Raw genomic sequence first — 22,470 nt, forward strand, 5'->3', positions numbered from 1 at the left:
GATCCTCACCAAGGAGAATCAAGGCTCTTCCCGATTGCCTCACCAAGGAGAACAACATGGGGTTAAAAGAACCAATTTGCAAATTTTCAGAAAAAAGAGGGTTAATTCGTAAAATTTCTATCTTCAAAGCGTCGATCCTCACCAAGGAGAATCAAGGCTCTTCCCGATTGCCTCACCAAGGAGAACAACGTGGGGTTAAAAGGACCAATTTGCAAATTTCCAAGAAAAAATGGACTAATTTGTAAATTTCCAAAAAAAAAGTGGCTCACCGGCATAAGAGGGAGGCGCGCCATCAGCCGACGCGGTAGAGGATTGACCTCTCGCAATACGAGACATGGTGACCTGCAAAATAAATTAAGGGATCAGATCCAGAAAAAAGTTCCCCTTTTTATGCCATACGGGACATAGAAACCTGCAAGGTAAATTGAAGGATCAGATCTAGAAAAGGAAAAAATCCCATTTTTACCCCAAAAAAGGCAAGTTTGAGGCATCAAATCACACCCTCAACCCTTATATGTGATCCCGCGACTCCATATACTAGATCAAACATAAAATAGATCAAGATGGCGGAGGATTTACCTGAAGAAAAGCCCAAAATCCAATAAAGGCGAAACCTTTAAGGAAACTTGAACCACACGCTCGAGGGGCCTGAGAGAAACTTTTTATTTGGAGATTTTGGGAGATTCCTCAGTCCAAGATTCAAAGGAAAGCCAGATCTAAGACAAATATCAAGGTTTGAAAGAGAATGGGTGCTCGAGGGAAGAGAAATCAAGAGAAGAGGGGGAGGGGTTCGGCCGGCCCTAGGGAGAAAAGAAAAGAAAAAGAAAAAGAAAAAAAAAAGAAAAAAAACCCTTTTATAGCCTTGAACCAGATCTGGCTGAAGCAGACCAGACCAGGGCTGAACCAGACCAAGCCAGATTGGACCAGAATGAGCCAGGTTGAGCCAGATTAAGCCAGAATGAGCCAAATTGAGCCAGAATTGAGCCTGGCTGGACCAGACCAGACCAGATTGAGCCAAATTGAGCCAGATTGAACCAGAATGAGCCAGTTTGAGCCAAATTGAACCAGTTTGAACCAAATTTGAACCAGAATTCAAATTGGAGCTGAATTAAGCATTGGAACGACTTTACGACTTTTGATCAACCTACGGTTCAGTCCTTCACCTATTTAACCCCTCTACCATATATTTGGAAGGGTCGGAGAGATTTTTGAACCCAAATACTGCCTTTTTGGCACATTTTTTGGGCCGGTTCAGATTATTCGAACCTAAAGAATACTCCAATAAGGTATACGAGTATAAACGCTTCTTAATACTCCAATAAGGTATATGAGTATAAACTATTCCCTATTTTTGGTTTGAGAAGTTCCTGGAGAATATTGTTTATAAATATTCTTAAGGATAACACAACCACACTACGCCGGACAACGCGTTGTACATAAAGACTCGACAACTGTGTAGACTCCAAAATACTTACGAGTATAAACTGTGTTAAACGCCGGACAACGCGTCACAATGAAGATTCAAAGCCGTCAACCGATGGTCAATTTCATGTTGAAGCAACTAACTCGAGCTAAAAAGCCAGGAAATCAAAGAATCGACTTCAAATTCAAAATTCCGACAAACGGTCAGGCAATAAATGCAGCACCGGAACCCTCTCAAGCATTCGACAAAGCACCGAATAGCCTGGAGGATTGAAGGAATCGAGAATAGAAGCCATTCCAAGAGCCCGTTACACCGATTGAAGGTTGGGACAGTCATATCCAAAGTATTCCAGACTCCTCTATAAAAGAACGAGACTGGAAAACTTTGGAGGGGGTATCTGTAGGCATATAAAATTGCTTATAGGTCCCCTAGCATAGCTCGGCACAAACCGACGAACCAACGAGGCGACGAGATCGACGAATCGCACGGAAGCGACGGAATGCATCCATACGCGTTCGGAATCAAGCCAAGTGTTAAAGAGTCAACGAGTCATCCAACCGAGAGCGGACTCGGACGAATCACGATCGAATCAAGATCAGTTTCGGACTCGAACTCAGAAGCGGATTTACTGCCAAATCAGGAATCCGACTTACTGCCAAATCAGACCAACAAATCAGAGTCTCAATCAACCGAATCACAGAAAGAACCGGAAACAACGAAAAACAACCAAACCCACCACCTAGAGGGGCTCGGCCGAAGCCGAGCCATTACTGCCAAATCAGACCAACCAATCAGAGTCTCAATCAACCGAATCACGGACAAAACCGAAAAACGGACACAACTCGAAAAAATCGAAAAACACCGCCCGCGGGGGCTCGGCCAAAGCCGAGCCACCCTGAGGTGGCTCGGCCAATGCCGAGCCACCCTGAGGTGGCTCGGTGGCCGAGCCACCTTGAGGTGGCCGGCCCAGAGCCGAGCCACCTCAAGGTGGCCGGCTGCACTGTGCCCAAGGCACAGTGAGGGTAGCCTATAAATAGGCCCCCTTTTGTTCTTAGATGATAATTTGATAGGTTACACTTTCCTTAAATGGTTTGATAATCTATGCTTAATAAATCTAAGTTGAAATATGATAAAAAGAGAATAGTTTATATTTTGTAATTGAAATTGGTTAGTGGATTATATTCTAGATTTCTTACCTCTTTTGAATCCTTCATCTTAACTTTCTTAAATTTTCTTTTCATTTTTGGTTTTATTTCTTGATTTTATTAATTCATATTTCTTGCCTTATGATTTCATTTATTCTTTAATTCTTCCTTCTCTCCTCTAAAATTCAATTTATTACCTCTTGCATATAAATCAAAACAACCACTCATACAATCACACTTATTCTTTATTCCTAATTGTCACGCACAAAATATAAGAACCAAGTTTAATAATCTCTTAAAATCACCTTCTTCGTGGGATCGATATCTTTTTATACTATAACTTGATAAATTGTGCACTTGCAATTTTGGTACATAATTATGCCGCATCAAGTTTTTGGCGCCGTTGCCGGGGAAGGTGCTAAAATAGGATTTTATTAACTTGATTCTTTAACTTGTGTATTTTTCTTGTGAAGGAACCGCTTGGAGCTTGAAAATCTTGGATTGAAGATCAAGAATTTGGAGCATTGCTTTCGGGTAAGTCTTCTTTCTAGTTTTCAATTCCACCCTCTTTAGCTAGCTTCACAATTAGAGACAATTAGGATTTAAAAAAAAAGAGATTTTATTTTTGTTGACCATAATAAAATTCATCTTCTCACATTTGATTATTATTGACCATAATTAAAAAAAATATAAAGATTTTCTTTTTACCATCCTTTTTAGTCGCTTTTAATTTCTAGGGTTGCATTTCATATAGTGTAGGAATTCACCAAAGTGATTGTAGCACTTGATTTGGCACACACTTAAAACATTCTTAAGGGCAAAACCCCAATCAAGATAAGGTAAGGGATTTCATCACCCTTTCCTTAGCCCACAAATCACTAATTCCTCACTTCACAAACCCAAGCCTTCTAAAACTCATTAGACGTTGGCCCCTAAGGATTCGAGCTCAATAAGGAACAAGAAATCCTTAAGTGAACGGTTTAAGTTTTCTCAGAATAGTTGGTGTCTAAGGCAAGGTTTAGGGGTTGCGTAAAGCGCTCCGCAAGGAAAGAGGTACTTAATTGATCTTTGATCACCCTCTAGTACTATCCTTACCTGGCTAACTACCTGGGTAAAACTTTGATCTTTTCACTGTAGGAATTTTTGGTTAGGAGCTGGTCTAGTGGAGTTAGGCTAAACCCTAGAGTTAGAGTTGATTGAAAAGTGATTGCCTTGATTTGTTTTAGTTAGGATTTTTTTCTTTATCTTCTCATTATTAAAAAAAACTAATTTTCTTTCTTCTTTCCTTTATTAAAATAAAAAAAACTAAATTTCTTTCTTTCCTTAAAAGAAAAAAAAACTAATTTTCTTTCTTTCCTTAAAAAAAACTAATTTTCTTTCTTTCTTTAAAAAAAAAATTTGTTTTGGTGTATGCAATTTTGGGTTCGGGATAATTTTCATCGCTTAATCCGTGTTGAACCAATCCAAGAAATGGCAAATCAACCAGTTCTTCAGGATATGTGTTACCCCACCAGAAATGCAATTCCATCTTGCATAAGACTCCCCGAAGTAAATGGAGCAAATTTCGAGCTTAGACCGCATTTCATTAACATGCTTCCCAAATTCCTAGGTAATGAAACAGAAGATGCATATATATTTATCTCGGAATTTGAGGAAGTATGTATTATGATAAAAATGAGAGAATTAACCGAAGATGCGATTAAGCTTAGATTTATTCCATTTGCTCTAAAGGACAAAGCTAAAAAATGGCTGTACAGCTTACCGATAAATTCTATCTCAACTTGGGAGGAATTTGTCACCGTTTTTCTCAAGAAATTTTTCCCTATTCACAAAACGGTAAAGCTTAGGAACAGCATTCAGAATTTCAAAATTGTCCCGGGAGAGCCATTCTGGAAATACTTTGACCGATTTAAAGATCTTTTAATCCAATGTCCTCATCATGGTCTAGAAAAATGGCGATTGTGCCAAGTCATATATGAAGGATTGGACTATTCTTCAAAAACATCTTTAGAATCGATGTGTCAGGGAGATTTTATGAGAAAAAACGCCGATGAAGCTTGGGAATTCCTAGAGAGTCTATCCGAGAAAACAATGCAGTGGGAAAACTGTGATGACAGGGTTTCATCTGTTTCCCAATCTAAGTCTAGTGGTCTTTCCCTGGAGTCAAACATTGCATCTGAAGCGAAGATGGCGACGATTCTGCGGAGGTTAGAAGCCTTAGAAGTTAAGGAACGAGCTCCGGCTCAAATCAATCATATTTCTGCCCCGGGATGTCATAACTGTCAGTCTCCTACCCACGTTTCAGAGGAATGTCCTCTTCTAGGAAACAACCATGCTTTAGAACAGATGAACGCTGCATTCCAGCGCCCTAGAAATGATCCATTTTCTCCAACCTACAATCCAGGTTGGAGAAATCATCCCAATTTTGCTTGGAACCAAGGAAATTCTCATGGAAACCAAAACTTTATTCCCGCGTCAAACCAACAATTCCCTAGGGGAAACACTGTCCCATTCAACGCACCGAACAATTTTTCTAACCCACCTTTTCCAAACCAACATCCTCATCCTCACCAGCCTACAAATCAATCAAATTCTGATCATGACAAACGTTTGAGTGTCTTAGAAAAGGGTTTAGAAGCTATGATCAAAGCTTCTACACAAACTACCAACATGTTGACCCAATCATCCACCACTCTAAATTCATTCATGCAAACCACCGGCCAAGTGCTCAACTCGAACACACAAGCCATAGCCCGGTTAGAAACCCAACTTGGGCAACTAGCCGCTGCCGTGAGTGAGAGAGAAAAAGGAAAATTTCCAAGTCAACCTGTTGCAAACCCTAAAGACACTGGATCCAGTTCCAACAACCCAGCTCAACTGAATGCAATTCACACTCTGAGATCAGGAAAACAAATAGACAATCAGGTTAGAATGCCACCGGATCAAACCCCTTCTCCCATTCAAAACACTCCTTCCGATGACCAAAATGCTGAACTTGAGATTGAGCCTGATCTAGATAGGTATAGGCCCGTTGCCCCCTTTCCAGATAGACTCAAACCTAGGAAAAACTCCCCGCAGGTTGAGAAAATCCTAGAAACGTTTAAACATGTCAAGATCAACATTCCTCTCCTAGATGCAATCGAACAAATCCCTTCTTATGCAAAGTTCTTGAAGGACTTATGCACTAAGAAAAGAACCACCAATGTCCCCAAGAAAGTCTTCTTAGCTGCCAACCTCAGTGAAATCTTTTCGAAACCAATGCCGTTAAAATATAAGGACCCTGGTTGTCCCACAATTCCTTGCGTCATAGGTAACACTCACATTGATAAGGCACTTCTAGACTTGGGAGCCAGCGTCAACCTCCTTCCGTATTCGGTCTATCAACAGCTAGGTGTAGGAGAACTTAAACCGACAAGATGCACTCTACAGTTAGCTGATAGATCTGTAAAAATTCCCAAAGGAGAGGTAGAGGATGTTCTGATCAAAGTTGGAGAGTTCATTTTCCCTGTTGATTTTATTGTCTTGGAAACGCAGCCCGTTTCCAATCTCAAAAGTCAAATCCCCGTCATTCTAGGAAGACCGTTCTTAGCCACCTCAAATGCTTTGATAAACTGTAGAACCGGTCAGATGAAACTATCTTTTGGGAATATGACTGTTGACCTCAATATCTTCAACTTAGGGAGACAGCCTAGTGATCCATCTGATGAACCCATGGAAGTGAATTTCATTCAAGGAATATCCAGTGAACAACAAGAGGGAGAGTGTGAGTCTGATTCAAATGCATCTGATTTAATGATTGAGGAGCTTTCTGATGACGAACTTGAGATAGAACCGCTGGTCAATCATGTTTTTGCTGTTGGCTGGCAACGAGAACCTTTAGAGATAGAACCCCGAGTCCAGCTTCGCCCATCTGTGGAGGAACCCCCTAAGTTAGAGCTCAAACCTCTACCCGAAAATCTAGAGTATGCCTACTTAGGGGAGAACGAGTCTTTACCAGTTATCATTTCTTCTGAGTTGACTACCGGTCAAAAGGAAGCTCTCTTAGCTGTTTTAAGAGAGAATAGGGAAGCCATTGGATGGACCATGGCTGATATCAAAGGGATTAGTCCAACCATTGTTCAACACCGAATCCATTTGATAGATGATGCCAAACCTACTAGAGATGCTCAACGTAGGTTAAACCCAGTGATGAAAGAAGCCGTTAGGAAAGACATTCTGAAATGTCTCGATCATGGGATCATTTATCCCATTTCTGATAGTTCATGGGTGAGTCCAGTCCAAGTTGTTCCAAAGAAATCTGGGATCACCGTGATCCAAAATGAGGCTAATGAGCTGATTCCCACTCGGATCCAAACTGGATGGCGAGTCTGTATTGACTACCGAAAGCTCAACTTAGCCACTAGGAAAGATCACTTCCCTCTTCCTTTCATTGACCAAATGTTAGAGCGTTTAGCAGGACACGAGTTCTACTGTTTCCTGGATGGATATTCAGGATACAATCAAATCCCTATCGCTCCCGAAGATCAGGAGAAAACCACCTTCACTTGCCCGTATGGAACATTCGCATACCGACGCATGCCTTTTGGCCTGTGCAATGCACCGGCCACATTCCAACGTTGCATGATCAGTATTTTTTCCGACATGGTAGAGCGATTTCTCAAAATTTTTATGGATGACTTTTCCATTTTTGGTGACACTTTTTCTCAATGTTTGCATCATCTTAAACTGGTCCTAGAACGGTGTAGGGAGAAAAATCTGACTCTCAATTGGGAGAAATGTCATTTCATGGTCAAACAAGGCATTGTCTTAGGACATGTAGTTTCCAATAGGAGAATCGAAGTGGACAAAGCTAAGGTAGATCTCATTTCCAATCTCCCTCCTCCCAAAACTGTCAAAGATGTCAGATCATTTCTTGGTCATGCTGGTTTTTACCGACGTTTCATCAAGGATTTCAGCAAAATTGCTAGACCCTTAACCAATCTCTTAGCCAAGGATACGTCATTTGTCTTCTCCCCCGACTGCCTCAAAGCTTTCGAATATCTAAAAAAGGAGCTAATCACAGCTCCTATCATTCATGCACCGGACTGGACCTTACCCTTCGAACTGATGTGTGATGCATCCGATTCTGCGATTGGAGCTGTTTTAGGACAACGGTTTGATGGAAAACCGCATGTGATCTACTACGCCAGTAGGACTCTGAATGATGCCCAGCAAAACTACTCTGTCACAGAGAAAGAGTTTTTAGCTGTAGTCTTTACCTTAGAAAAATTCAGGTCCTACCTCATCGGTTCCTTAACCAAAGTTTTCACTGATCATGCCGCACTAAAGTATCTTTTGACCAAAAAGGATGCTAAAGCACGGCTCATTAGATGGATTCTCCTTCTTCAAGAGTTTGACATTCAAATTCTTGACAGAAGGGGAACAGAGAACCCCGTAGCAGATCACCTCTCTCGACTCCCAAATGCACCAACATCAACCGTCCCAATCAATGAACATTTTCCAGATGAACAACTCCTAGAAATCCAATCTGTTCCCTGGTTCGCCGACATTGTGAACTACATAGTCATGAACCAGATCCCTTCTCATTGGTCCAAACAGGATAGATCCCGTTTTCTCTCCCAAGTAAAATACTTTTACTGGGATGATCCATATCTGTTCAAATACTGTCCTGATCAGATCTTTAGGAGATGTGTTCCCACGGAAGAAACTAGGAGTGTTCTATCCTTTTGTCACGAGCAAGCATGTGGGGGTCACTTTGGCCCGAGAAAAACAGCTGAAAAAGTTCTCCAATCGGGGCTGTATTGGCCCACTCTCTTTAAGGATTCATTTGAGTTTTGTAAAACCTGTAACCACTGTCAGCTTTTAGGAAAGGTCACTAGAAGAAATATGATGCCCCTACAACATATTTTATCCGTTGAACTTTTTGATCTGTGGGGTATCGATTTCATGGGACCATTTCCAAATTCCTTTGGAAATGTTTACATTCTAGTAGCCATTGAATACATGTCAAAATGGGTTGAGGCGGTAGCTTGCAAAACTAATGACAATAAGGTCGTTGTCAAGTTTTTGAAAGAGAACATTTTTGCTCGGTTTGGAGTACCTCGAGCGATCATTAGTGATAACGGTACACATTTCTGTAACCGTTCTTTCGAGGCTTTGATGAGGAAATATTCAATCACACAAATTGTCAACTCCTTATCACCCCCAAACCAGTGGACAAGTAGAGGTCACAAACAGGCAAATCAAACAAATCTTAGAAAAAACAATTAATCATAACAGAAAAGATTGGTCTGTAAAATTATGTGATGCTCTGTGGGCTTATAGAACAGCTTTTAAGGCCAATTTGGGGATGTCACCATACAGATTAGTATTTGGGAAAGCTTGCCACCTACCAGTAGAATTAGAACATCGAGCAATGTGGGTAATAAAACAGTTAAATTTTGACGCAGACTCGGCAGGTAAAAACAGATTGCTCCAAATAAATGAGTTGGAAGAAATTCGGAATGATGCATACATAAACTCAAAAATTTACAAAGAGAAAACAAAAATTTTTCATGATAAATCAATTTTGCGAAAAAATTTCTCTCCAGGACAGAAAGTTTTATTGTACAATTCGAAATTGCATCTTTTTCCGGGAAAATTAAGATCAAGATGGACTGGTCCATTTTTTGTTAAACAAGTTTTTCCACATGGAGCTGTCGAGATAGAAAATCCTAAAAATGGTAATATTTTTAAAATAAATGGTCAACGTCTGAAACCATTTTTAGAATTTTCTACGCTCAGAGAGGAAGAGGTGTTGGTTCTTCATGAACCTCATTATCTATAAAAAAAAAAAAAAAACTAATTTTTCTTTTGTCTCTTAAAAATATAAATAAAAAAAAGTTTTGAATAATTAACATAGATAAAAAAAAGAAAAAAAAGAAAACATATTTCCTCGAGTTTCTTGTTCAGTTGTAAAAAAAAAAAGAAAAAAAGAAAAGAATAAATGTTTGATTTCCTCCTCCTCAGACCAAAGGTAATTGCAGATTTTTATCAGCCGACCAAATGTAAGTGCTTCACTTCTTATCTGCTTTACTTTATGTATCATAGAGTTTGCATTGAGGACAATGCAAAATTTAGGTGTGGGGGTGGGAATTAGTTATTTTTTTCTCTTTTTTTTTACATTTTTAGTTACATTTTTGTTTTTTTCCCCTTTTTCTTAAAATTTTTTTTTTAAAAATATCGTCACTTGCCAAATTGATAGAGTTATGTAATAATTGATTTATTTGATAAATTTGAAAATTTCTAATCCCTAGTTGGTTATTTACTTAAGATCACCTTTTATGATAACTCTAAATAAATTTCTTAAGAAATGATTTTCAAAGTAGTATACTTTACTTAAGCCTTAACTTGGACTTTTATTTAAAATAATGAAATTTTTGCATGCTTAACTTAGAGTTGAAAATAATTTTTTTTCAAAGTGTCTTGATTTACATATTTTCAAAATATATATACATATACAAAAAAAAATTGCAAAAGAAGAGTGCGAAAAATGGGCACCAAAAAGAAAAAAAAACTCTTTAATTCAAGGTGATTCTATCTTATTAAGCCTAAGCTGACCGAGTAATTAAGCCCAAGGAGTATTTCCATACTTAATGACCTAAGCCCATTTGGGTTGGGATCCATTGGCCCAAAACTCGTTAAATGGTCACTTAGAAAGCCCGTTAAAGTAGAAAAAAATCACCAAGAAAGAAAGAGTTAAAAAAAATAAAAAATAATAATAAATAAATAAAAAACTAATAAATGTTTTATAGTTGTATATATGGTCTTGGAAAATATTTTAAATCAAGCAACTTGAAAATTATTTAAAACAAAGAGTTAGCATGTTCTTTTCAAAACTTTTAAATTAAATTTCTAAGTTTGGCTTGGTTTTGTATTGCTACAATGAGAAGATTTTCTTAAAAATATACCTTAGAGTTATATATAAAAATGTTTTCTTGAGTGATAACTGGCTCCAATTAGATTATCTAAAAGTTATCAAGTGAATTTAGTTATTTACTGACTTCTTTAATTTGGCAAGTTGACCGAATTTTGTGGGTATATTCACTGCAAACCCTCACGAGACTACAACTCGTCCACTAGGGTAACCTAGGGGTTTAAAGGCTTGTTGTATGTGCTAAATACAACCGCGATTCCTGCAAAAGTGAGTTAGGATTTTTTTTATTTTCTTTGCTAGAGGACTAGCAAAAGTTTAGGTGTGGGGGTATTTGATAATCATTTTTTATTACAATTTTATATCCTCATTATCTATTTTACATGAATAAATATACCATTAATAATTATTTTTAGATTAGTTTATATATAAATGAATAGAAATATAAATAAATATTATTAAATGTAAAAAACCCCTCAAAATCTCTCTTCTCTATTTTGTAGCATTTTAGAAGCCCATGAAGCAAAAGCTTAAAAGAGGAAAATGATTGAAGCCCAAAGAGCAAAAAATGAATGAACTTGGATGCAAATAGTGGAATGAGATGGACTTGAATGCGAAGTCCACATAACCAAATATGTTGCAAGAACGTGGGCTTGAATGTGATTTCTCAAGTGAAAATCACATGGACCGGACCTTTAGACTTGAGAATTGCTTGCAGCTTGATTTTTTCTTCATGGACCGAATTAAATAGTTGGATTTCACAAGTAGGTCGAACATGATTTTCATCAATTGAAGCACTTGGGCCGGCCTTCAAAGAAGATTTGTTGTAGACCGGATTTAACATTATTTTGACAATGAAAGTGGGTCGGCTACAGTTTTTAATGGATTTTCATGTGAATAAGTCAATTGATGGCTGTTGGACCTGCAGAGAATTGATTGCTGAGCTCTTTATTTTCGGATTTGAAAAATCATTGGTTGCTATGGACTTCAAAACTTAATGGATCTGCTGCATGAATGAGTGTTGCTGGGCTGAAAATGGAGAATGGACCGGTGCTGTTTATCCAAGTTGGACTTGGATGCAAGAATTGCTATGGGCCGGATTTTTAATTTCTTTTTGAAAATAAAATGAAGATTGGGCTAGAGAAATATAAAAAGCAAATTCAAAGGTGGAGATTGTTGCTTGGGGCTCAAGACAAATCCAATGGCTTATATTTATTGAAGATTACTATAAATAGGGGTAGAGAGTGAGGGGTTAAGGGTGTGAAAATTTTATAAACTCCTTTTGGAGAGGAGGGCTACTCTTAATTGAGAAGGCCTTCCAAAAATTGTAACTTTAGTTGCAATTAATAAAAATAATTTTTTCCTCTTTAAATTTGTTATTTCTCCTCTTTGTTGAATGATGAGGATGGAGATGAAGAGCAATTTGAAGGTTTGCATTTCTTTTCTCTTTTATTTCTTTTTAGTAATTTCTTTATTATTGCTTATTAGTTAGATTTAAATTCATGCTTGTAGTGTAGATTTACTTTCTTGTCTTTTTTATTTTCTTTTTGCACTTTAATTTGTAGAGTAGATTTATTTTTCTTGCATTTAATTTCTGCAATTTATTTTGTAGTTTAGATTTTTATTTTCTTTGTAATTAGATTTATTTCTTGTTCATAGTTTAGATTTTTCTTTTCTTTTTAATTTTGTAATTAGTCTTCTTTTTCTTGTTTTTATTTCTTAAGATGTGAATTTAATTCTTGTAGGAATCTTAGAATTGTATGAAACTAGTCTAATTTCTTTTATATTGTATGAATTATTCTCTTGTACTTAAAATGTTCATGTTAGGATAATCAACTAGAGAACTAATCGGTAGAAGAAGAATTTGATAATCTATGCTTATCTTAAATGGTTTGATAGGTTATGCTTATGAATTCTAGGATTATTATCATGTTGTTGTTCTTATCATGAATAGTAATTTTAGCTTAGATGATAATTTGATAGGTTACACTTTCCTTAAATGGTTTGATAATCTATGATCGATATTTTTTATACTATAACTTGATAAATTGTGCACTTGCAATTTTGGTACATAATTATGCCGCACTAGAATTACTCGCATTATCATTTTGACCAATTCAATTTTAGGGTTTAAATTGAAAGTTTAGCATTTGGGGTTGTGAAAATTGGCTTGTTCTTTGTCATATCAACATTTATAATTCATGAATCATGTTTATCAAATTTTTGATCTCTTTAAAATTTTTCCTAAGGATAATTTCTCGGGTTTATGTTGCAAAAATATCAAAAATAAATATCCATCTCTGGAATTTAATTCTTTATGTCACAAAATCAAACTATTGATAAATTGAAATTAACTCATCTTGGATTTTAGAGAAGCTAATTTATAGAAAAAAAAGTTTGTGTTTTATTAATGTGTGTGTGTGTGTGTGTTTGCATGTGTTTTTCTTTTCCTTTTTTTTTGTAGGTGACACCTAAAAAGAAATCCCGAGCAGCATCCTCTTCCACTCAACTTTAACCTGATGATGATATTTATAGATCTACACTTCCTTCTAGGATTGAGAGCTTTGATATACACTTTAAGAGATGTTTTAAAATCAGAGCACTACAAACTTATAAATTCATAATAGACATGATGACCGTAGTGGTACTCAGGGGCATGATGAATAAAACTCTAGCAAAAGTCAACATTTCTTTAGTCTAAGAATTCTATGTTGAATAGAAAATTAATTTAGTTAAAGAATACTCAGCATCATCTACAATTAGGGGTATTAGGTTAGACATCGACCTTCCTACAACTAGAGATATTCTTAGACTTGAGGATCCACTGGCTTATATACCCGATTTTTTCGAAATAGCTTCTACTACACAACCCAGGATACCATAATACAGTAAGATGTACATGCTTTTATGTGGAAGAATTTTCATATCCAACATCTATTTAGGAATCAAGCCAGAGTACAGATTATTCAATCTTTTTCTGAACATTAATCTCAAACCCACCATTGCATACACCACCAACACTACTCATGATATGATTCTCTTCTCTTGGTTGGCCACTAGGCGACATTTGATACAGATAGAATTATCTTTATGTGGATGAAATCTTGAGTTGAGAATGTGATAGAATGGGCCAAGTCACTATCTGCATTGAGAGTTCAGCTTTGCTTCACTAACTGATCACTATACTTTATCAGGCTTTTGCCATTCTAGTCTTATCAGATGACAGACTAGAAGCAAGGAAGTTATCATTGATAGATCAGACTACGAAGAAGAGCATATTAGGATAGGATCAACCTGGTTCTTCGTGTAGAGTTCCTACTCGACGCCAACAGGCTCTGTTCAGCAACTTCTTGAAGGACATGCCAGACATGCGATCCAGATTGCTAGAATGCAAGCTTAGATGAACTATCTCACAAAAACCATAGCATTTATAATGAAGGGCTAGCAGAGGGTGGTCGGCGATGTAGTTGGATCCCCACTTGAGCGTTCGACATTTGTCACACCACTACAGACTGTTGGTTTTTCAGGTAGATGGGATGATAAAGCTAGGCCTATGTAAAACCCTAGAAAATTTTGAGTTAACAATTGATAAATTGAATTTATGTGTGATTAATTATAATAAGTAGATATTTATTGTGAAAAATATTATTAAATAGTGTATGAGTACACTAACAAGTGTTTTGAGTATAAACAAGTTCATTCATGAGAAAGAATCGAGTCAAAACATGCACAATGGCCAAATCTTGAGAATCTGGAAAATTCCAGTCCGGTCGACCGCCGTAGTCATCCGCAATTCGGTCGACTGCCACGGTCGACCGCAAAACCTAAAAACTTTTTTTCCTATTTTGACTTGGTTTCGGGTATTTGAGTCCCATATTTATTTTTCCTGATATATATACATATTGTTCACGAGATTTTTAGTTTTCTTAAAACCCTAGCAGCCACCAAACACTTTCACAAAACCCTAGTTTGATTTTTAAAAGAGTTTAAGGGCTTTTGGAGCAGGATTTCGGTTTGTTTTGGGTTTTGGCTTAGAGATCTACCTTGAAATTTCATCTTTCATATTTTGCATCAAGTCTTAGGTGAGTTTCATCTCTGCTAATCCCTCTCCCCTATTTTTAAACAATTTAATGAGTTCTAATATGATTTCTTGGGCCTAATTAACTAGTTTGGATATAAAAAGTAAATCTTTTGTATTATATGTATAAAGACCAGTTCCTTTTATGTTTAAAAGATTAAGAATGAAATTACAGAGATGTTTTAAGATCTAAAAGTATTTAACAACATTGTTTAACTAATTTTTGATGATTTATTCTTCGTATCGATGTTTTGTGCATGTTTAAGGATTTAAATATGATTTATTATGTGATTAATCATATTTCACATGTTTGATAATCTCCAGAGATGTAAATCTGATGTTTACAATGTTCTACACATGTTTCAGCAAATATTAAACAAGTTTGAGTCAAACACACGCACGAACACAGCACAAACCTGCACAGAACAGGTTCTGGAACCATGTCCGGTCGACCGTGCCTAAGTGGTGGTCGACCGCGTGCTAGGCAGAGGCCTGGGTAGCTTTTGAATTGTGGTGCGGTCGATTGCGATAAATCGAAACTCCAGATCCCGAGAAGTTTTGAAGATGGTGCATTAACGAATCCTGTTACTTTGAATGGAATCTCCGCCCGCCTCACTTGACTGAGCATAAGCGAAGTCAAGGGATTTCCTTATAACTAATGGCTGAGAGTAAGCAATCCGATTGACCGCCAGTTAGGAAAACAACATGTGCATGTTTTTTACTCTTGTTTTCATTTTCGAGGGATTTTCTCGATCTTTGCAAGTTATACTATAATATTTATGAGCTGTTTAACATCGATGGTATTTGTGAACACCAGATATTGATACGCACACAGAAATATGTACACGGATACTTAGTTTATGTTGATGTGATATGCATAGTCACTATACGTGACACACGATGAGTTATAACTGTTGAGATAACAAAAAATAACATATAGTTCATCAGTTATGGATGCACAGTGTGGTTGTTTACCCTGTAATGAGACCTCGGATGTACCATACTAGGAGTATTTAGTTATTTTTCCTATAATAAGACCTCGGCAGTACCAATATTCGAAGATGATCGATGGTTTCCGGGCTGATATGCTTACACTCCGTAGTACGGTCATCTGGATGCATAACCGGAATAGGGGAGATAAAACCTATTACTGTAGAATGATTGAGTAAGGACGTTAATCTACATGTTAATGTAAGAAACTTACAAGAGTATCGTTGTGTGATAAAGACATATAAACAGTTGGTTTGCCCCCATGATAGATTACACAAGAGTAGGGTATACCTTTGATATGTGGCATACATGATATGGCCTATGGTGGTTTTAAGTTGGATAATATTTCCTTATGATTACGTCAACTATCCAAGGGTAGTTCGAGATGTGATATTGGTTCATTATGGTTGAGGTTTGGAGTATTTTTATTTTATGTGTTGTATTTTATTCATAGGATTAAAATTGGTATTTAGTGATTTACAATTTGAGACATGGTATATACATAAGGGTTTCTTTGTTTGGATTATTTCGTTCGATGTACTAAGTCTCATGTTGTAGATTTTTAAATATAAATCTCCATTTAGAGTTATATGAATGATTTTATACTTATATGTACTGACTCTACTTTCTTATATACTCCTACCCCTTACCTCTAAGGACGGTGGAGATAATCTCGCTAGCGCTTTGATGCTCATTGTCCCCCCTCCCCCCTTCAGGCAGCGTGTTCGGTGCACAGAGAGTTACAGGTTGATTGGATTGCATCTTAGATTTCATCTAGTTATTTACATTTGTAGCTATTTAAGAGCTCCATATATAGTTGTTTATTTTCAGACTCTAGACTTGTATTTTTATTTTATTGAGACTGAATGCCTTAGTGAGATTTATTTGACTCTTCATTCTGAGACATGATACATTATTACAGTTTAGAGATATTCTTATTCTATTCAGTTGGACTCATTTATTGATTATTTTTCATATACTTCTTTTGTGCATATTCTGTTCTTGTACTATTTTCATTATTTGCATGTTTTGTACCTTCACCTATTTATTGATTCTACTAGAGTGTTAGTAACTATGATGGTGAAACATGTCGTAGTATGATGTTGGTGCTTGGCAGGTTTGACAATCCGGGTTTCACATTAGACTACAGCCTTGTGTGAACTCTTGGACGTCACAGCTGGTATTAGAGCTCTAGTTTCGATATCCGTAGGATCATCCCTATGTTATATTATGGAGCTAGGTTAGAGTTTCCTAGGAATCATATATAGAGTCTGATAGGAATTCCTAGTATGAGTGAGGACGTATTATATATATGCAAAAATTACAAAAAAAATTTATGATGAACTATTTGCTTGAGTTATAAAGCATGTTGCGGGTGATAAGTGATATAATTTTTGTATTGGTATATGTTATGCTTATGTTTGAGATCCTATTTATAAGCTCTACTTCTAAACTTATAGATGTCAGGAAGAGGACGTGGACGCAGAGGTACTCATACTCAGAGAGCTAAGCAAGATGATAGAGAGCCTGAGCCGTAGGCTCCGTAGTACTTAGTGGATCTTATAGCACTTTTGGTAGCTTGACTGACAGCGATTGAGGAGCAGTTAGCAAATCAGGCTCAGAGAGAAGGCGCCCATTCGGTAGGTGACACCAGAGGAGACACCGATAGATACACCACCACAACTAGTTAATGATAGAGCTACTGAGCAGGATGTTTGTCTTCATCTGCTAGAGAGATACCAGAAGTTGAAGGCTCTAGAGTTTCATGGTTTATCGGATTCTATTGCTACACATAAATGAAGGGAAGATGTGAGCAACATTTTGGATATGCTTAATGTCAATACTATACAGAAGCAGAGGCTAGCAGCTTTTAGCCTTAAGGGCGATGCAGGAGGATGGTATCGGCTTCGTTTCACTCTAGAGTAGATGATGATGATTTCGTGGGAGATTTTTGTATACTTTTTCGATGAGCAGTATGTGTTGGCTGTAGCGAAAGCCAAGAAGGAGTTGGAGCTAGCCCGATTAGAGCATGGGGATATGTCTGTGATGGATTTTGAGAGTAAATTTATGATACTACTTAGATTCACGGGCATGTCGCAGACCGAGGAGAGACAGGCTTAGATGTTTATGATGGGGCTTCACCCAGGTTTACGTCGATATCTGGTATCACTGAGATTTCGATCAGTGCGGGAGGTAGCGGATGCCGCCATGGCTCAGGAGACAGAGACAGATATGTTCCTTAAGGGCAAAGAAGGCAATTTTAAATCAGGACAGCCCGAGGATAAAGGTAAAGGCAAAGGTAAGAGACCTTTTGCATGCTCAGGAGGACCCCAGCAGCGGGGCAAGGGTCCACATCAGCAAGGTCCCAACTAGAAGGGACCTTAGCAGGATCAAAAGGTACAGCAACATAGGTTTTAGGGGACTTGTTACAATTATAACAAATTTGGACATCGAGCATCCGAGTGTCGCAGCACACCATCAGTAGGCCAGCGGGGCAAGAATGAGAACCAGTATCAGCAAAATCATGCTTAGGGCCAAGGATAGGACCAGCCATCGAGGATTGAGGCACCGCCAGTAGTCATGAGGATTGAGGGATAGGTACGAGCTATTCAGGAGATCCAACAGGAACAGATAGTCCTATATATTCCAGGCGATATAGCGCAGCAGCCTTCGGCTACTGGTAGAGTATATACAGTTATTCCTCGCGACCATGGCGCGAGTGGGGCCATGGTGGAAGGTATGGTCCTTATGAACTCCTTTCCAGCACATATCCTTTTTCATTTTGGCACTTTGTATCCCTTCATCTCCTATAACTTTATGGTTAGACTTTAGCTTGTAGCGCAGCCTTTAGATATTCTGTTATCTGTATCTACTCCTTTGGGAGAGGCGTCTCTTTTAGAGAGTATTTGTAGGAGATGTGTCTTTAGCTTAGACGATTCTAAGTTCGTGATTGATTTGATCATGTTGTATATGTCTGAGTTTGATGTTGTCCTTGGTATGGATTGGTTATCTTCCTACCATGTGAGTATCGACTGTTTTGCAAAGACAGTCAGCTTGCGAGCTTGTGATAGATCTGAGTTAGTGGCAGCAACCTCACGGGGCAACCAGATTTTGGAGTTATTTCTAGCATACATCAAGGAGGTGATATTATGGGATCGAGGCGCAGATTTGAGTGAGACACGAGTGGTCTCAGAGTATCAGGATGTCTTCTAGGACATACCATGTTTACCTACAGTGAGAGAGGTCGAGTTTTACATAGAGTTACAGCTAGGCACCACACCGATTTCCCGAACACCTTATCGTATGGCGCCTGCTGAGATGAGGGAGCTCTAAATCTAGTTAAATGAGTTGTTGTCTCAGGGTTTCATTCACCAGAGTCATTCTCCGTGGTGGGGCGTCGGTCCTTTTCATGAAGAAGAAGGACGGGAGCATGCGATTGTGCATCGATTATTGCGAGTTGAATAAGGTCACTATTCGGAACATGTATCCACTACTGAGGATTGATGACTTGTTCGACCAGTTGCAGGGAGCGTAGTGTTTCTCAAAGATAGATCTTCATTCAGGTTATCATCAGTTGCAGATCCGAAAGATGGATATTCCCAAGACTGCCTTTCTAACTCGATATGAGTCTTTTGAGTTTCTTGTCATGTTATTTGGGCTGACCAATGCACCTGTGGTATTTATGGATTTGATGAATCAGATTTTTCATCTATACTTAGACCACTTCGTTATAGTATTCATCGATGATATTCTTATTTACTCGAGATCGGAGGCCGAGCATGAGCAACATTTGCGGTTAGCACAACAGACTTTGCGGGAGTACCAGTTATATGCAAAATTTAGAAAGTGTGAATTCTAGTTGTCAGAGGTCATATTTTTGGGTCATATTATCAGTTGGGAGGGCATTGAAGTGGATCCGACTAAAGCAGAGGTTGTTCTTGATTGGGAGCCGCCGAAGACCATTACAGAAATTCGTAGCTTCTTTGGTCTGGCGGGCTATTACAAAAAGTTTATTCAATATTTTTTGAAGATTGCGACGCCGCTTACATGCCTTACTAAGAAGGGCGTACCATTTGTTTAGGACACGGAGTGCCAGGAAGCCTTTGAGACTTTAAAGGCTAAATTGACCACAGCGCCAGTACTGATTATTCTCAGCAGTGATAAGACTTTTGGTTATCTACACGGATGCATCATTATCGGGTCTTGGAGGTGTTCTGATGCAGACCTAGAGAGTTATGGCTTATATTTTGAGGTAGTTGAGGACTCATGAGCAGAACTATCCCACAGATGACTTGGAGCTAGCAGTAGTGGTCTTTGCATTAAAGGTGTGGGGACATTATTTGTATGGAGTACACTTTAAATTATTCATAGATCACCAGAGCTTAAAATATCTCTTCTCACAGAAAGAACTCAACCAAAGGTAGCAGCGATAGGTCAAGTTTATAAAAGATTATGAGTTTGCACTTCAATATCATCCAGGAAAAGTGAATGTTATAGCAGACGCGTTGAGTAGGAAGCGTCGTCATGGACTTGCAGGTTTTAAGATGTTCATTATATCAAGACCTTTATACCCTCAGCCACTATAATTTCAGGCCGGAGATTGGAGGGAGCTACACGTTCTTAGGAGCTTTATTAGTGCATCTTGGAGCGACAGAGTGGTTGTAGCTCATCTAGAGGATTCTTGGATTCAAACCCGATAGGGGAAGATCTCTAAAGAACCCAAGGTTGATTGGACTATTAGAGTAGATAGAGGTCTTCGAATGAAGGGTTGGTTAGTCATGCCAAATAATCCACATCTAAAGAGGGAACTTTTTGACGAGGCGCATTGTACCAGTTATACAGTACATCCAGGCACGACGAAAATAGATAAGGACCTGAAGAGACATTTCTGGTGGAATGGCATGCGTAGAGAGATTGCAGAGTATATGGCCAAGTGTTTTACCTGCCAAAAAGTTAAAGCAAAATATCAGAGACATGCAAGAACCCTACAACCTTTACCCATTCCAGAGTGGAAGTGGGCAGATATTTCCATAGATTTTATCGTAGGGTTGCCTAAATCAAAGAAAGAAAATGATTCTATTTGGGTGATAGTAGATCAGTTGACAAAGTCGACACACTTTTTACCTGTAAAGACAACTTATACAACAGAGACATATACGAGGATTTTCATCCGGGAGATAGTTTGATTGCATGGAGTCCCGGAGACGATTGTATCAGATCGAGGCTCAGTCTTTACATCCTATTTATGGGAGAGTTTTCAGAATGTTTTTGGCAGCCAGTTATCATTTAGTAGTGTCTTCCACCCCCAGACAGATGGTCAAACAGAAAGGGTGAATTAGGTATTAGAGAATATGCTACGAGCATGTGTGATAAATATTTAGGGTAGCTGTGAGGACCATATCCCATTGATTGAATTTACATATAATAATAGTTATCACCTACTATCGGGATGGCTCCGTATGAAGCATTGTACGGGAGGCCTTGCAGATCGCTTATATGTTAGGTAGAGATAGAGGATAGCCTATTGCTTGGACCGAAGCTTGTTAGGCAGACCACATAGAAGGTAGCATTGATTAGAGAGCATATTCTTACCACGCAGAGTCGGCAAAAGAGCTATGTGCATCAGAGGTGGCGACCTCTAGAGTTTCAGGTCGGAGACTTAGTCATGTTAAAAGTATCACCGATGAAGGGCGTTCAGCGATTCAGCAGACATGAAAAGCTTACCCCGAGATATGTTGGTCCAGTCAGGATTACTGAGCGTATTGGAGCTATTTCTTATAGATTAGATCTTCCAACATCGATGTCGAGTGTACACGATATCTTTTATGTTTCGATGCTCAAGAAGCATTTACGTGACGAGGAGCAGCCGATGATGATTAATACACCAGAGATCGAGATCTAGGATGATTTGACTGTTGGCCTCTTTGTTTTGATGATGTTTAATAAATAATTTACTACTAATGTTGTTTGTCTAGTATTTGTGATTTTCTATTTATTGTAGACAAACAACATGTTGGAGGATGGATGGAATTGCGCATTCACGATCATATCCAATGGAAGTTGGCAAAATTATGGTATGAAGCCTACGCAATTCAAAATTCAAGATCCAAGTTAAAGCTTCATCCGTAAGTGTACCAAGATAGAGCTTCGTTGAAGATCACAAGCTTGGGTATAATTAGTTTAGGAGTTTATATTATGTGTGTTAAGTACTTTAAGCTCAATATCATATACACACATATTTTATTGGTTTCTATGTATATATATATAGTTATATATATATACACATTTTGGCTTTTTGTTTATCCACAAACAAAGTTTTTACTAGCATATAAATAAATATTTATATTCATACATGTTTGTTTTTACGTGGATAAATTGGTTTGGTTTAATTTCATAGATATGAAACAAATATATATTCATATTCATACTCATATGTTTCATATTCTATTGTATTTATGAAAATACTATATTCATTGTTTATCGAATTCATAACAATAGTTTACATTTTTCTTCAAGTCTATAAAATTATTTTGTATTGTTTCAAAACATGGTTAAGCTAAAATGTCAAAACTTATATGTTCATACTTTTATGTTTTGGACTATTTTGTAAAATAATAATATTTTTTATTTGGGAGGTCCTTTTTAAAAACTATTTTTTTGTAGAATGTTCATTATCATGTCTACAATTATTTTCCAAAGTTTTATATTTTTTGGAATTTGTTTGATATTTTTAAACAGGGTTTTAAAATCAGAAAATAACTTTCAAACCTGTCATTTCTAGTATCAGTTTACGGTCGACCGCCACGGTCGACCGCCCCTGAGTTCAGAGACTCAGTTTGTTTCTTGATGGCTCTCGGTCGACCGTGACGCGCGGTCGACCGCCACGGTCGACCAGCTGTTGTCTAGAGCCAAACCCTAGCCT

This window comes from Asparagus officinalis, chromosome 7 (assembly GCF_001876935.1).
Source record: "Asparagus officinalis chromosome 7, Aspof.V1, whole genome shotgun sequence".
Lineage (NCBI taxonomy): Eukaryota > Viridiplantae > Streptophyta > Magnoliopsida > Asparagales > Asparagaceae > Asparagus > Asparagus officinalis.